Source organism: Triticum aestivum, chromosome 4D (assembly GCF_018294505.1).
Source record: "Triticum aestivum cultivar Chinese Spring chromosome 4D, IWGSC CS RefSeq v2.1, whole genome shotgun sequence".
Classification (NCBI taxonomy): domain Eukaryota; kingdom Viridiplantae; phylum Streptophyta; class Magnoliopsida; order Poales; family Poaceae; genus Triticum; species Triticum aestivum.
Window position 1 is genome coordinate 114,237,327 of NC_057805.1, and position 16,483 is coordinate 114,253,809.

Here is a 16,483-nt window from a genome sequence, read left to right on the forward strand (position 1 = left end):
TCCACCGCCGCCCGCGCCCACGGCTCCGCCCCGCGCGCCGGCGCCTCCCTCCCCGTCCGGCGCGGCCTCCTCCTTCCTCTCCGCCCCGTCCTCTGCTCCCTCCGTCGGCAGCTCCGGCTGAAGACCCGACGAGCCCGAGCCCCGATCTGGATCTGGAAGAACGAAGGTTGACTTTTCCCGAGACCCTGATTTTTCGAAGTCTTTGATTTTTACTGCATGTGCCCATGTTCATAGCATCATAACTCTCTGCATATAGCTTTGTTTCGTGTGTGTAATATATCGAAATGTTCGCCTCGTGATGCTCTACATTTTGTTCAATTGCACCATGTTCATTAGAGGTCATCGTGATGCCCAAATCTCTGGTGCAAGAGTGCTAGTTGCTGTTATCTGCTGGTTCTTATCAGAACTTGGAGATTTGTTATTTTTGTATCATTTAATCTGTTCATCTTATGGGCATGAGCTCTACATGTGTTTTGTTGTATGCCATGCCATATTTCCAGTGGTGTATGCCATGTATTTTTGTGATCTCTGTGGTGACTAGCACAAGCATGCAAACTAGGCCCCGTAATGTTTCTGATTTCAGAGAGTATTTTCTTAAGTCCTTGTCTGCTGTTATTTTGTTGCCATGTAAACTTGATACTACAGACAGATCCATACATATTTTGGGGATGTTCAGTGAGGATGTTTTGTAGACATTATTGTAATTGATCCATTCCTACCCTTGTTTGAAATTATGGAGTACCATAGCATGACTCAATCTTGCTCTACTTTTGCTATAAAATATTTCTGGCAGATTGTTTACATGATATTCATTTTTGCTAAGCTTGTTCTAGTTGATACATACATGCTATGTATTTGGTATTGCCATGGATAGCTTCACAAACATGCATCTTGCTGTAGATATGCTTGTTTTGTCATGCATTGATTTGTGGTGAGTGCATCAAGCTCAGAAACATGCCTTCATATTATTGTTTCTGCCATGCTCTGTTTTCTGCCAAGTCTGAAACCTGTTAACGAAACTTGCTATGTTTACATGGTTGCCATCATATCTTCTGGTCCTTTTTGGCTTATGGTCAGTAAGGGACTTTTTCATATGTATTTAGTACAATACTGCCATGCCTTGTTTTGCGATGTTAAGTTCCTGTAGCATGTTGTTTTCGTGCTCTGAACATTGCTACCTGATGCTGTTTTCTGCCATGTCCAGTAATTTCACCAAGTCTGTGAACCTGTTATCTTTTGCACTTTTGCCATGTTTGTTTGAGCTTGTTATATTGCGATCTAGCCGTAGCTCAGTGTTCATCTTTTGTCAAGCATCTCTTGTAGGTTACTGCCATATGCTTTGTTGCTATGTTGAAGTGCTGTAGCATTGTTACTTGTTGCATTCTTGTCTTGCTTGCCATTTGCAAATCGTGCATCCGTTTCCGGTGATCTTTATATCGATTTCGACCGAAATCATCTCATCTTTATAGTGGCATGCTTGGTTTGCCAAGTTACTGCCTTGTTCATCATTTTCCTCCCGGAGCACGCATACGCATTGCATATCATATCTTGCATATCATTCATGTATTGCATCATGTTGCTTGTGCATTTCTCGTGATTGATTGTGGTTCCATTGCTTGTGTTATTGTCTTGGGTAGAGCCGGGAGACGAGTTCGTGAACAAGGAACCTGTTGAGTACGCTTACGAGGATCAATCTTTCGACAACTCTGAGAACCTTGCAGGCAAGATGACCACCCCTCGAAATCACTTCTATCTTTGCTTTGCTAGTTGTTCGTTCTTTTGCCATGCTGCGCTACCTATCACTTGCTTTATCATGCCTCCCATATTGCCATGTCATCCTCTAACCATCCTTTTCCTAGCAAACCGTTGTTTGGCTAAGTTACCGCTTTGCTCAGCCCTTCTTATAGCGTTGCTAGTTGCAGGTGAAGTTGAAGTTGGTTCCATGTTGGAACATGGATATGTTGGGATATCACAATATCTCTTATTTAATTAATGCACCTATATATTTGGTAAAGGGTGGAAGGCTCGGCCTTATGCCTGGTGTTTTGTTCCACTCTTGCCGCCCTAGTTTCTGTCTTACCGGTATTATGTTCCTTGAGTTTGCGTTCCTTACGCGGTTGGGTGATTTATGGGACCCCCTTGACAGTTCGCCTTGAATAAAACTCCTCCATCAAGGCCCAACCTTGGTTTACCATTTGCCACCTAAGCCTTTTTCCCCCGGGTTTTCTAGAGCCCGAGGGTCATCTTTATTTTAAACCCCCGGGCCAGTGTTCCTCTGAGTGCTGGTCCAAACTAGAGCCCTTTGCAGCGCCACCTTGGGGAAACTCGAGGATTGGTTTTAGTTGTACGGACTGCTCATCCGGTGTGCCCTGAGAACGAGATATGTGCAGCTCCTATCGGGATTTGTCGGCACATTCGGGCGGCTTTGCTGGTCTTGTTTTACCATTGTCGAAATGTCTTGTAAACCGGGATTCCGAGACTGATCGGGTCTTCCTGGGAGAAGGTTTATCCTTCGTTGACCGTGAGAGCTTATGATGGGCTAAGTTGGGACACCCCTGCAGGGTATTATCTTTCGAAAGCCGTGCTTGCGGTTATGAGGCAGATGGGAATTTGTTAATGTCCGGTTGTAGAGAACTTGTCACTTGACCCAATTAAAATACATCAACCGTGTGTGTAGCCGTGATGGTCTCTTCTCGGCGGAGTCCGGGAAGTGAACACGGTTTGAGTTATGAATGACGTAAGTAGGAGTTCAGGATCACTTCTTGGTCATTGCTAGATGACGACCGTTCCGTTGCTTCTCTTCTCGCTCTCTTTTGCGTATGTTAGCCACCATATATGCTAGTGCCTGCTGCAGCTCCACCTCATTACACCATCCTTTCCTATAAGCTTAAATAGTCTTGATCTCGCGGGTGTGAGATTGCTGAGTCCTTATGACTCACAGATTCTACCAAAACAGTTGCAGGTGCCGACGATGCCAGTGCAGATGATGGGATCGACCTCAAGTGGGAGTTCGATGAGGAACGTGGTCGTTACTATGTGTCTTTTCCTGATGATCAGTAGTGGAGCCCAGTTGGGACGATCGGGGATCTAGCATTTGGGGTTATCTTATTTTCATTTGGATCTTGACCGTAGTCGGTCTACGTGTGTATTTTGGATGATGTATGATTATATTTATGTATTGTGTGAAGTGGCGATTGTAAGCCAACTCTTTATCCCATTCTTGTTCATTACATGGGATTGTGTGAAGATGACCCTTCTTGCGACAAAACCACAATGCGGTTATGCCTCTAAGTCGTGCCTCGATACGTGGGAGATATAGCCGCATCGTGGGCGTTACATCATTGCAACCAAGAAAGTCTCTAGCAGTGTCTTCATCTATAACATAACCCTCAGGCACAACAGGCAATTCATATCTAGGGGGAGAATCTTCATCATCACTTTCATCAATATTATCAGTTTCAATAATTTCATTCTCTCTAGCCCTAGCAAGTTGTTCATCAAGAAATTCACCAAGTGGCATAGTAGTATCAAGCATAGAAGTAGTTCATCATAAGTATCATGCATAGCAGAAGTGGCATCATCAATAGCATGCGACATATCAGAATTAATAGCAGAAGCAGGTTTAGGTGTCGCAAGCTTTTGGTACTTCTCGGTGGCGCAAAACTCGGAGTCGAACTCGTGTTGCGGGAGTCTAGAGTCAAGCTCCGGATCCGGCGACAAATCGCTTTCCTGGGGGGGGGGGTCATTCAGGACGGATAGATTCAGCAAGGATCTATACTTTGGACATGCTAAAAAAGATTGGGATAGATTGGAACCTGACAGGACAATTTGGATCCATAGTACACCTGCCTTCTGATGACCTTAGGCAAGTGCTCGGCGGCGACTGCCGTCGTGGTGGCGATACGAGCAGGAGCAGCCGCACCGAAACCATCAGCACCACTGATAACCCACAAGTATAGGGGATCGCAACAGTTTTCGAGGGTAGAGTATTCAACCCAAATTTATTGATTCGACACAAGGGGAGCCAAAGAATATTCTCAAGTATTAGCAACTGAGTTGTCAATTCAGCCACACCTGGATAACTTAATATCTGCAGCAAAGTATTTAGTAGCAAAGTAGTATGATAGTAACGGTAGCAGTGGCAAAGGTAACAGTGATAGTTTTGTAGTGATTGTAACAGTAGCAACGGTAAAGTAAATAAGCGGAGAAGAATATGTGAAAAGCTCGTAGGCATTGGATCGGTGATGGAGAATTATGCCGGATGCGATTATTCATGCAACAGTTATAAAATAGGGTGACACATAACTAGCTCCAATTCATCAATGTAATGTAGGCATGTATTCCGAATATAGTCATACGTGCTTATGGAAAAGAACTTGCATGACATCTTTTGTCCTACCCTCCCGTGGCAGCGGGGTCCTAGCGGAAACTAAGGGATATTAAGGCCTCCTTTTAATAGAGTACCGGACCAAAGCATTAACACATAGTGAATACATGAACTCCTCAAACTATGGTCATCACCGGGAGTGGTCCCGATTATTGTCACTTCGGGGTTGCCGGATCATAACACATAGTAGGTGACTATAGACTTGCAAGATAGGATCAAGAACTCACATATATTCATGAAAACATAATAGGTTCAGATCTGAAATTATGGCACTCGGGCCCTAGTGACAAGCATTAAGCATAGCAAAGTCATAGCAACATCAATCTCAGAACATAGTGGATACTAGGGATCAAACCCTAACAAAACTAACTCGATTACATGATAAATCTCATCCAACCCATCACCGTCCAGCAAGCCTACGATGGAATTACTCACGCACGGCGGTGAGCATCATGAAATTGGTGATGGAGGATGGTTGATGATGACGATGGCGACGGATTCCCCTCTCCGGAGCCCCGAACGGACTCCAGATCAGCCCTCCCGAGAGAGTTTAGGGTTTGGCGGCAGCTCCGTATCGTAAAATGTGATGAATCCTTCTCTCTGATTTCTTTCTCCCCGAACACGAATATATAGAGTTGGAGTTGAGGTCGGTGGAGCACCAGGGGGCCCACGAGGCAGGGGGCATGCCCAGGGGGCAGGCGTGCCTCCCACCCTCGTGGACAGGGTGTGGGCCCCCTGGCCTTGATTCTTTCGCCAGTATTTTTTATTATTTCCAAAAATAATCTCCGTGAAGTTTCAGGTCATTCCGAGAACTTTTGTTTCTGCACAAAAATAACACCATGGCAATTCTGCTGAAAACAGCATCACTCCGGGTTAGTTCCATTCAAATCATGCAAGTTAGAGTCCAAAACAAGGGCAAAAGTGTTTGGAAAAGTAGATACGACGGAGACGTATCAACCACCTGTTCGCATTCCCCCAATGTTAGTGCCACGCGAGGGAATTGGAGGCTATGTAGGGATTTTTGGGAAATGGGGAAACTGTGGAGATAAGCCAATGGTCGGGAACTACTAATGGCACTATATATATGTTGTATATGGCACACTGTTTGTACATGTCGTTTGTGTTAGGTATTACAACGTCACACACGATTTCCACACCAAACCATGTGAGAAGACAACGTAGGTTGGACACGGTTGCCGTTGCATAACCATATGTGATGTACTACCCTGTCCATATAATCGAGTTATAGCGAGATACCGTGTAAACAATCACTCCGCGGATATGCGTAAAAAAAACAGCCGCTCTGCATATAGAGATGGTGGCGGCGGCCTAGGCAGCGGCTACCAGAGAAGAGGTCAATCCTCGGTCGGTGGGCGGTGGCGGCGTCATAGGAGGTCAATCCTCGGTCTGCGGCGGGAGATAGGAGGAGCTCAACCATCGAGGTCGGCAGCGGCGTGATTCGAGCACATCCATCACGATCGATGGTGGGATAGTGGAGGTCGAACTTCAGGCGGCAGCTGCACTAAGCTTTGCTCCTCGACCCTGCTGTCTCGGCGTGCCGCCGCATCGCGCTTGTCTGTCTGCTAGGTGGAGGTCGCCGCGCGGCTAATTAATTAAGGTATTCTTTTCGTGAGTGGCTTAATTAAGGTATTCAATTCCTAAGTGTAGTGTTGTACTAGTACTCTGCGTGTAAATTGAGTGGCCATTAATTTTTGTCATTGCACGTCTGGATAACAACATGGAGCGCCCTCAGTAATTATTAAAATAAAACCTTGTGATTTATGCACGCATCTTTGGGCAGCAGTTAATCCGTGTATTAATGTTGTTGTTTTGTTTTTAATTACCATTCGTGTGCTACGGATGTGACGATCTCGATGGATGAAGAATCGGAAAACCGCAGATTTTATGAGTGGCGTGACAGAGTTCTTGAATTTGGCTGAAAGTACAAAGAGGAGAATTGGTGATGCGAATTACATCCTGTGTCCATGTACTGATTGTGCCAATACAGAGTCACATGAAGTTGCAGATGTCCAGATGCACTTAGTCTCTAGGGGATTCATGGATGGATATACATGTTGGACCAGACACGGTGAAGAGGAGGTCATGGATGAAGATACCCAGGGCAGCGAGATGCCAAACCACGATGAGTGTCACATGGATGTTGAATCTAACATCGGGGCAGAGGCGTCAAGCTACTAATGGAACACCGGAAAGCCGAAACGCCCACTGGAAAACCAAGACGTCGACGCAGATGACGACGATCTTGATATGCCAGATTTTGCTGCTATGATTGTAGATTTCGAGGGCCCAGAAAAGGATATGATTGGGTACAAGGATCTGCCAACCATTGATGTGGACTCCAAGAAAGAATTGTATCCAGGTTGCAAAAAGAAATATTCCAGGTTGAGTGCCACCTTGGCGCTTCTCAGACTTAAAGCAGCAAACGGTCTATCAAACAAGGGCTTCACAGAGATGTTAGGTATTTTCAAAGAAATTCTTCCGGAAGATAATGTGCTCCCCAGAAGCACGAATGAAGCGAAGACATTTTTTGCCCATTGGAACTTGAAGTACAAAAGATACATGCTTGTGTGAATGATTCTATATTGTACCATGGTGAGTACAAAGATTTGCGTGCATGTCCCACATGTAAGCATGCACGATACAAGCGCAGGAGAGCAAAGGACAAGTACAAATTGGATGATGAGATCAAGACAGGAATCCCGTTCAAGGTTGTTTGGTACTTGCCTTTAATTCCAAGGTTGAGGCGTTTGTTTGCAAACCCTAGAGAGGCAAAGAGGTTGCAGTGGCATCATGAGGAGCAAATTGCGGATAGGTTTATGAGGCACCCGAAAGATGGGGCTCAGTGGGAATTAATCGACAAAAAGTTTGAAAATTTTGCCAAGGATCCTAGAAGTATAAGGCTCGGGGAGTGTACTGACGGGATGAATCCTTTTGGCGATATGAGCACCAATCACAACGCATGGCCGGTGCTTCTGTCCATATATAACCTAGCTCCTTGGTTGTGTATGAGGAAAAAATGCATTATGATGTCAATGATTATCCAAGGCCCGAAGCAACCTGGAAATGACACTGACATTTACTTTCAGCTACTGTTAGAAGAACTGCTAACAGTGTGGATAGATGCGCCTGCTGTAAAATGTTATGATGCTTACAGAAAGGAGATTTTCGATCTACATGCGATGCTGGTGCACACAATTCAAGATATGCCGGCATTAGGCAACACATCGGGGCATAAAACAAGGGGAGATGTAGGGTGTGTCACATGCATGGATAGGACAGCTAGCAAAAGACTTCCCAACTCGCGCAAAACAGTGTATTTGCGTCATCGTAGGTTCTTACGGAAAAATCACCCATACCGAAAGATGAAAGCTGAATTTGATGGTACGGCAGAGGCAGGTGCGGGCCCAAGACCCTATGAAGGGGAGGTGGTCCACAACATGGCTAAAAAAATTAATATTGTGCTTGGAAAGAACCACCCTTTGATGGTGAAACTAACACCCAAGGATCAAGTGTTTAAGAAGAAATCGGTGTTCTGGAAATTACCTTACTGGGAGATTCTACGTGTATGTCACTGCATCGATGTCATGCACGTAGAGAAGAACGTATGTGAAAGCATCCTTGGTACTCTGCTCAAGATCAAAGGTAAAAGAAAGGATGGTGACGGTTCACGGCTCGATATGCTTGCTGATCAATCACAACACAAGAGTGAAGCAGAAGATGATGAGAAATTCATCAAAGCTCGCCAGAGTTACAATTTCAGTACAAAAGAAGCAACACAATTCTTCATCTATTTGTTGTCAGTTAAGACACCCTCTTCCTACTGCGCAAACATCAGAAGTCTCGTGGATGTGAGCTCAGGTAAAATGAAGTTGGGAAACATGAAGTCACATGATTGCCACATAATGTTGACACAAATCCTCCCGGTGGCCATCAGGAATCTGATGGACAAAGATATAAGAAACACACTCATTGACCTCTGTGATTTCTTCAACCAACTATGGCAGAAAGTTGTAAATCCTGAAGAGTTGGATCATATGCAAGATGATATTGCAAGAATATTGTCCAACCTAGAGATACTTTTCCCACCGTCATTCTTTGATGTCATGGTCCATCTCATTGTGCACCTTGTCGACGAGATAAAGTATTGTGGTCCTGTGTTTCTTCGCAACATGTATCCCTTCGAGCGGTTCATGGGAATACTGAAGCGCTTTTGTCGGAACCGAAACCATCAAGAGCCAAGCATCCTACAAGGTTATACCGCGGAGGAGGTGGTTGAGTTTTGCACCGAATACATGAAACAAAGACCTATAGGTTTGCCCCTCTCTCGCCACGAGGGAAGGCTGAAAGGTAAGCCGGTCCTTGATGGCACGCAAATGGCTGCACACGGAGAATTGGCAGAGAAAGCCCATTTGACGGTACTGCTTAACAGCCCAGTTCTCATCGCTTATGCTGAAGACCACTTGGCGGAGATACGCAGCAGCTTCTTACCAATGGTGCCTTCATCAGATGTGGAGATGAAGGAGCACACTAAGAACTACGCCGAATGGCTGAAGAATCGTTTGGCACAAGGATCCATCGATGACATTGCTACGTGGTTGGCACAAAAGCTATCACCTACGGTGTTGACGTACCAAGCATATGACATAAATGGATACACGTTCTACACTGAGGAACGTGATAAGAAGACCTCGTATCAGAACAACTCTGTTCGAATAGAATGCATGACTGTAAATGAAGCTGATAAAAGGGTATACTATGGAACCATCAAAGAGATTTGGGAGCTTGACTATGTGAAATTTAAGGTGGCATTATTCAGGTGCGCATGGATCCCTCTTGGTCAGGTAAGGATTGATGAGTACAGGAAGACCTATGTTAACAGGACAACGATGGCATATCGCGCGGACCCATTCATTCTTGCCAGCGATGCTACCCAAATTTTCTTTGTGGAAGACCCCTTGCATAAGAACGACCATTTAGCGATGCATGGGAAGAGAAGGGTACTAGGTGTCGACGATGTTGCCGATGAGGATGAGTACGATGAATTTGATGAGTTGCCAGCCAAGGAATCACGCACCCGTGGAACAAAGCAGCGTAAAATCATCAAAAACCCCAAGTTCATTCGGGGTCAACTTAATGATCCCAGTTCCCCCATGTACATGGGAATTAAGCCGTAAGCCTAGTCTTTATGCCTACCCTGCAACTTAATTCGTTCAATTTAGAACTATCGCGTGTACTGAATTTGTGAGTTATGCCCGGTTTTCTGTTGATGTAAGAACCGTTAATATGTTGACCTTGATATGCTGTAAGCTCAGGCAATGAATATGAACTGTTTTTTGTTGTTATTATTATTATTATTATTATTATTATTATATCATAGAGGTAGCAGACTCAATCAATCTCACTACAGTATGTGTGAACAAAAATATGCAATCTGGTTTGCGAATAGCACACGGTTCGTTGATGAAAGCCGTGTGCCGACCAAACCCCGCCACCCCGCCCACGATCTGAGTCGTGCTTTCTGATTGGCCAGAACCCAAACCCCATGAACCCTTTCGACAGCACATGCAGTTCCGGTTGTAATTTTATTTTTATGCACAAAATGCATGTTAATCTCAAAAAATGTCTTAAATATAGCTAACGATACCTGAAATGCGCCAGAAAATCAAACCCGTGGTATAATGGTGATTGCGTACCGTGGAAATTTTTATGAGGCCAAACGATGAAGTCGCCGGCCACAGGAGTTTGAATTGACACGTTTCCTTTTGGAAAACCATGATCCTTCATGTGAGATGCTCCGGTTTGGAAGGAGCGGTCATCAAAACTTGTGCAAAACTTTACCAATTTTTTTCCACGGGGCTGTGAGAGCACGCCATAGGCACACATCGATTTTGATGATGTCCGAACTCCATCTGAATTTCCTGTAATTAAAATACCAACTAGGCCTATGCCAGTGGCTGCACCTCGCGGCCGAAATGTTTGAAACTTCTCCCCGCTTCTCGACCAAACGGATGAAAACTCACAAAGCGACACACAAATGATCTGTACACCTTTGCTAGGCTGATAGTAAGGGGGTAACATAGCTAGTATCATGCATGCCAACTAGGCAATTTTGATGAGCTGTCATAGAATTAATTAAATTAAGAAAGAGAGGGTTAAGTATCATATCATGAAACCGTATCATAAGAAATGCTATGCTACTATGTGTCATGCATGACAATATAAATAAAGTACTACATATGATACTAGCTACTCTATGATACTATGCATTAGAGCAAGTACACACTAGAGTGACATAAGACTAGCCACAATGGGTAGTAACATAGAATGTTACTAGTCTATGTTACTACCTCTATAGTGGGGAGTAACATATGTGTAGTAACATGCATCACTTAATTTATTAGGCTATAGACTCATATTGCCTTGAGATGTGTGATGTTACTCAGACTAGCCACAATGGGTAGTAACATAGACTAGTAACATGCCCATGTTACTAGCTACCTCTATAGTGGGGAGTAACATATGTGTGGTAACATGCAACACTTCATTTATTAGGCTATATACACATCTTGCCTTGATATGTGTGATGTTCCTCATACTACTAGTAACTAGCTATGTTACTACTTTCCTCTCTTTCTTCATTTATTGCTTGCCACATCATCTACTTTATCTAGATATGTGTGATGTTACTACCGATGTTACTCCCATTGTGGGTAGTCTCATACTACTAGTAAGACTACCCATAGTGGGAGTAACACAGGTAGTAACATCACACATATCTAGATAAAATAGATGATGTGGCAAGCAATAAATGAAGAAATGGAGGAAAGTGGTAACATAGCTAGTTACTAGTAGTATGAGTAATTAACATCACACATATCAAGTCAAAATGACTCTATAGCCTAATAAATGAAGTGTTGCATGTTACCACACATATGTTACTCCCCACTATAGAGGTAGTAACATAGACTAGTAACATTCTATGTTACTACCCATTGTGGCCAGACTACCCACAATGGGAGTAACATAGGTAGTAACATCACACATATCTAGATAAAATAGATGATGTGGCAAGAAATAAATGAAGAAATGAAGGAAATATGCCCTAGAGGCAATAATAAAGTTATTATTTATTTCCTTATATCATGATAAATGTTTATTATTCATGCTAGAATTGTATTAACCGGAAACATGATACATGTGTGAATACATAGACAAACAGAGTGTCACTAGTATGCCTCTACTTGACTAGCTCGTTGATCAAAGATGGTTATGTTTCCTAGCCATAGACATGAGTTGTCATTTGATTAACGGGATTATATCATTAGGAGAATGATGTGATTGACTTGACCCATTCCGTTAGCTTAGCACTCGACCGTTTAGTATGTTGCTATTGCTCTCTTCATGACTTATACATGTTCCTATGACTATGAGATTATGCAACTCCCGTTTATCGGAGGAACACTTTGTGTGCTACCAAACGTCACAACATAACTGGGTGATTATAAAGGTGCTCTACAGGTGCTTCCAAAGGTACTTGTTGGGTTGGCGTATTTCGAGATTAGGATTTGTCACTCCGATTGTCGGAGAGGTATCTCTGGGCCCACTCAGTAATGCACATCACTATAAGCCTTGCAAGCATTGTAACTAATGAGTTAGTTGCGGGATAATGTATTACGGAACGAGTAAAGAGACTTGCCGGTAACGAGATTGAACTAGGTATTGAGATACCGACGATCGAATCTCGGGCAAGTAACATACCGATGACAAAGGGAACAACGTATGTTGTTATGCGGTCTGACCGATAAAGATCTTCGTAGAATATGTGGGAACCAATATGAGCATCCAGGTTCCGCTACTGGTTATTGACCGGAGAGGTGTCTCGGTCATGTCTACATAGTTCTCGAACCCGTAGGGTCCGCACCCTTAACGTTACGATGATGGTTATATTATGAGTTTATGTGTTTTGATGTACCGAAGGAGTTCAGAGTGCCGGATGAGATCAGGGACATGACGAGGAGTCTCGAAATGGCCGAGACATAAAGCTCGATATATTGGACGACTATATTCGGACATCGGAAAGGTTCCGAGTGATTCAGGTATTTTTCGGAGTACCGGAGAGTTACGGGAATTCGTATTGGGCCTTAATGGGCCATACGGGAAAGGAGAGAAAGGCCCCAAAGGGTGGCCGCACCCCTCCCCATGGACTAGCCCGAATTGGACTAGGGAGGGGGGCGCCCCCTTCCTTCTTTCTCCTTCTCCCTTCCCTTTTCCTACTCCAACAAGGAAAGGAGGAGTCCTACTCCCGGTGGGAGTAGGACTCCCCCCTTGGCGCGCCCTCCTCCTTGGCCAGCGGCCTCCCCCTTGCTCCTTTATATACGGGGGCAGGGGGCACCCCATAGACACAACAATTGATCATTGATCTCTTAGCCGTGTGCGGTGCCCCCCTCCACCATATTACACCTCGATAATATCGTAGCGGTTCTTAGGCGAAGCCCTGCGTCGGTAGAACATCAACATTATCACCACGCCGTCGTGCTGACGAAACTCTCCCTCAACACTCGGCTAGATCGGAGTTCGAGGGACGTCATCGAGCTGAACGTGTGCTGAACTCGGAGGTGCCGTGCGTTCGGTACTTGATCGGTCGGATCGTGAAGACGTACGACTACATCAACCGCGTTGTGTTAACGCTTCCGCTTTCGGTCTACGAGGGTACGTGGACAACACTCTCCCCTCTCGTTGCTATGCATCACCATGATCTTGCGTGTGCGTAGGAATTTTTTTGAAATTACTACGTACCCCAACAAGAAAGTGGTAACATAGCTAGTTACTAGCTAGTAGTATGAGTAACATCACACATATCAAGGCAAAATGAGTCTATAGCCTAATAAATGAAGTGTTGCATGCTACCACACATATGTTACTCCCTACTATAGAGGTAGTAACATAGACTAGTAACATGTGCATGTTACTAGTCTATGTTACTACCCATTGTGGCCAGTCTAACTAGCTATGTTACCACTTTCCTCTCTTTCTTCATATATTGCTTGCCACATCATCTATTTTATCTAGATATGTGTGATGTTACTACCTATGTTACTCCCACTGTGGGTAGTCTAAGTAGGCTATAAGTAATAGAATAATATATATGTGCTTATTAGTTGGAGGAAAGAGAAGAGAAGCGGGCTCTTGGTTAGTAGAGCCAGCTGCAACACGAGACCCAAGACACTTTGTGAGGATGTAAGGTGTGCCAACTATTGATAAACTAGTATGTATATAAAACTTATTATTGTACATGCCCGCTAAGAGGTTGGCTGTATATGACATGGCAACTTCTTATAGCCGACCCTTGGCTGTATTATTAACCATGCTCTTAGTGAGGTAGCTAGTATATCATAGACGACTGGCTAGTATCAGACTAGCCACAGTGGGAGTAACTTCAGCAGTAACATCGACTCCAACTCAGCAAACTTGCTAATGTGGCAATAAGTTAATGAGGAGGAGATAGTTTCAGTAACTTAGATAGTTACTGCAACATCACATGTCCCAATGCAATATGAGTCTATAACCTAATAAATGAAGCTATGCATGACACTACACTTATGTTACTACCCACTATGAAGGTAGTAACATATATGGTCTAGGGATATGTGTATGTTACTATTGTACTCTCCATTGTGGCTAGTCTCATACTCCCTCCTTTCCGGTTTAGGCTGGTTGTAATGGTATTATCATAAGCGGTATCATGCATGCGAACTAGAATTTCTGGATGATGTGACACACAATTAAATAAGGAAAGAGAGGATGTGGTATCATATCATGATACTGTGTCATATTAAATGTTGTAGTACTAGTTTGTGTGATGCATGACAATTAGTAAGGCAACCTAAGATGCTAACTTATGATACTATGCATTACGGAAGTAGTATCCTACACTATCATATGCATGCAACGATTTAATGCACCTTGGAATCTGGACATGTGATGGGGAACAACCAAATTGAGCCTTATAAAATGGAAAAACTAAAATTTCGAGATAAGCCTATAAATCGGAAAGGAGGGAGTATATATGCATGATACTAGTATATGATTGGCCATACCTCCGTAATGCGCGCATGCATAGTATCATAAGTTAGTATCTAGGTTCCTTATTAATTACCATGCATGACACAAAGTAGTACAACATTTAATATGATACGGTATCATGATATGATACCACACCCTCTCTTTCATCATTTAACTGTGTGCCACATCATCCAAAAAGTCTAGTTGGCATGCATCATACCGCTTGATACTCTCATATTACGACCAACCTTATTAGGGTGGCCATAGTGGGGGTATCATAGCTGATATCATGCACTCGGGAATAGAAAATATGATGATGTGGCAAAGAAGCAGTAATATAGGTAGATACCGTTATATATATATACATATAAAATAAATGCTATACTACTTTGTGTCATGCATGGCCATAAATACGGTCATCTATGATATATACTCCCTCCGTAAACTAATATAAGAGCGTTTAGTTCACTAGTTTAGTAATCTAAACGCTCTTATATTAGTTTATAGAGGGAGCTAGTACTACTCTATGATACTATATATGCACTATGAAGGTACGTACGTAGTATCATACACTAGTATCATATGCATGATACTATATATATATATATATAGTATATGATACTACTCCCCACTATATAAGGCTGGCCATAGTGGTGGTATCATAGCCGACGATGTCATGCACTCGGAAATAGCAAGTAAGGTGATGTGGCAAAGAATTAAATATATATAAAGAGGGTTAGAGTAACATATAGGTAGATACCGTATCATGTTAAATGCGATGCTAATTTGTGTCATGCATGGCAATAAATATGATCTATATATGATACTATACTCTATGTATTATACTATGCGTTGTAATTAATTAAAGGTAGTATCATACACTAGTATCATATATACTGTATATTCATGGTACTAGTATATGACACTCTCCACTATACTCGTGATTTCTTACCGTGGAAAAAATTGGAGGCGAAACGATGAACTCATGTTTTCATTCGAACAAAAATATGATGTTAGGTGATGTAAATGTTTTCAAAGAGCACACGGTTCACTCACGAAAGCCGTGTGTCCAAACCTTGTTTGAACCTCAGAATGGTATAAGAATGTTTCCCCTTGTACACGGCAGTTGTTGCCAACCGTAGGTTATACGGTGAGGTTCAACCCAGACCCATTTCCTGCAGGAGAAACCATAAATTGTTGACCACCATGAGATGTCGATAGTTGTTTAGTATTGGCGCCAGACCCGTCAGCTGTGAAGACCCAGTCTCGAAATAACCTTACCAAGATGGAATGGACACAAGAATTGAGGAAAAGGTTATGCCACCACCGGAAGAGCCTAGAGAAGGAATTTTTCCGAGAATCTGAGAAGACTGACACGGTCAAAGATGGATGGAGTATATGAGTTTTGATGGAACAGTAACAATGGTTCAAAGGGTGGTAGCACCCCAGACCCCCTGTGATGATCGATGGATTTTGAGAAGAACCCAAACCCTAACCTTCTTCTTGCTAGCCTCTCCGAATCTCGAGGACGAGATTCATTTTAAGGGTGGTAGGTTTGAACATCCCAAAATTCTAAATTTTGGAATGTTATAATAAACAGATAGATTGGATTGATTGATTGAATGAAAGTGAGTGAATTCGAAACCTTTTGAAAGTTAAATGAGAGGGAATAAAAGGACTTTCCCAAACTTTCATTTTGCTTTTATGATCTCCATGAATTCAAATTCTTTTCATCACAAAACCCTGGAGAGAAGATGACATGACTTCTTCCATTTATTTAAATGAAAAGGGGTGTTGAAAATATTTGAATTTCATTTGAGAATATTTCCAATTTTGAAACTTTATGCAACTCAATGATTTTCACGAGAGAAGATAAAATGACTTCTTCAAAACAAATGAAATATGAGTTGGGAGTTTCAAAGGATTTATTCAAAGTCCCATTGAAATTATTTTTCAATATTGGAGTTATTTGAGTTTTATTCAAATTATTTTTCTCCAAAAATAAAATATAGA